This window comes from Lucilia cuprina, chromosome 2 (genome assembly GCF_022045245.1).
Source record: "Lucilia cuprina isolate Lc7/37 chromosome 2, ASM2204524v1, whole genome shotgun sequence".
In the NCBI taxonomy this organism is placed as follows: domain Eukaryota; kingdom Metazoa; phylum Arthropoda; class Insecta; order Diptera; family Calliphoridae; genus Lucilia; species Lucilia cuprina.
Window position 1 is genome coordinate 56,911,482 of NC_060950.1, and position 1,704 is coordinate 56,913,185.

A 1,704-nucleotide genomic window follows, 5' to 3' on the forward strand; every position below is an offset into this window, starting at 1 on the left:
CTAGAACAGAACTAGAACAGAACTAGAACAGAACTAGAACAGAACTAGAACAGAACTAGAACAGAACTAGAACAGAACTAGAACAAAACTAGAACGGAACTAGAACTGTACAGAACTAGAACAGAATGCTTTTATCCTAGTCGATGTATAAAACTCCGAATACTGTCAGATCTAGAAACAATTATTAAAATTTCGGTTGTATTGCATGAAGATCACAAGATTTATGATGTATGTAAAGTCATGTAATATATGTGACCAGATCTTCACAGATTATTTTTGGTTTTCACTTGATTTTGGTTTTATTTTGTTTTGGATTTCTTAAAAAATACTAAGAGCCTCTTGCGGCTGTGCAGTCTTAATTGTGTTTCTGTTAACAAAAAAAAAACATCTCCCGAATTTACACCAAAAAATGTCTGATGATATTGTTTTTGGTAAATTTTAATTGTTAATAAAATTAAAAAGCGCTATTGTTTTTACTCCAACAATTGTAAATAAATGTCGCAGTAGACTTAATAAAAAAAATAACAAAGCCCTTTAACAGCCAAGGGGACTTGAACCCACTGATAGAATTATCTTTTTTAAAAAACAAATAATAAAGCAAAAAGCTGTCACATACGTAACAACATAATGAAAGATAAATATCAAGTAACTCATTCTCATTTATAGATGCAGTATAAATCCGTCAGAAATTATCTAACAAAAATCTTAAGATAAACGTTCTTTCTTTAAATCACATGCATTAACTGCAGAATTTTGTTAAAAAATTGTGCTTAAATATTCTTAAAATCTTTTAAATTATGAAACTTAGTTGTGACATTTCGCAGCAGATCTTTATGATCTATTTAAAATAAAGAATGGTAGAGATTGTTGAGGCAATATCTTTTTTCATTGCCTTTCATTTCAACATTTTCATACGCATTGCAGTCATCTGTCTGGTTAGTTTTTTATCTGACATCTAAGTATCACGTCTAATAGTGCGTTTCGTTTTCGTGACGGCGTGACGTGTTTTTTGAAAATTTTACTTTTAATGAAAGAACCGAGTGATTCATTCGTCTATTGATTTATTAAACGTTTTAATTAATGTTTTTGCTGCTGTTTAATTTCATTCAAAAACATCAAGCAACAGCTCATTGTTAATTATTAATAATGAATTGTTGTTACCGGTTTTTAAATGTTGTTAATTGGTCCAAAATATTTCATCAATATTCAATTAAATACAAACACAAGTACAATGCTCCTTATAGTGCATTGAATTTCACCTGCGCAGATTGAGAATACATGTATTTTTTACGCTACTGTTTGAATATACAACAAAAATGTTTGAAATACAACAAAAACGTTTTCGAATAATTATGACTGAATATGGAACATTTTGGCATTGTTGTGATAAAAGGAATGTTGCACATTAGTTTTAAAAAGATTTCATTTCATTAAAATTATACGATTTCATTTTCCATTTTAATGGTTGAAAAAAACAAATAGACAACACAACATATAAATTAAGAAAAAATCATGTTACTGTTCAAAATCATTATAGAAAGGAAAGTAAAGTTATTTTTAGAATTTACAGGACAGAACTAAAATTGAACTAGAATTGAACTAGAACAGAACCAGAACAGAACTAGAACATAACTAGAACAGAACTAGAACAGAACTAGAACAGAACTAGAACAGAACTAGAACAGAACTAGAACAGAACTAGAA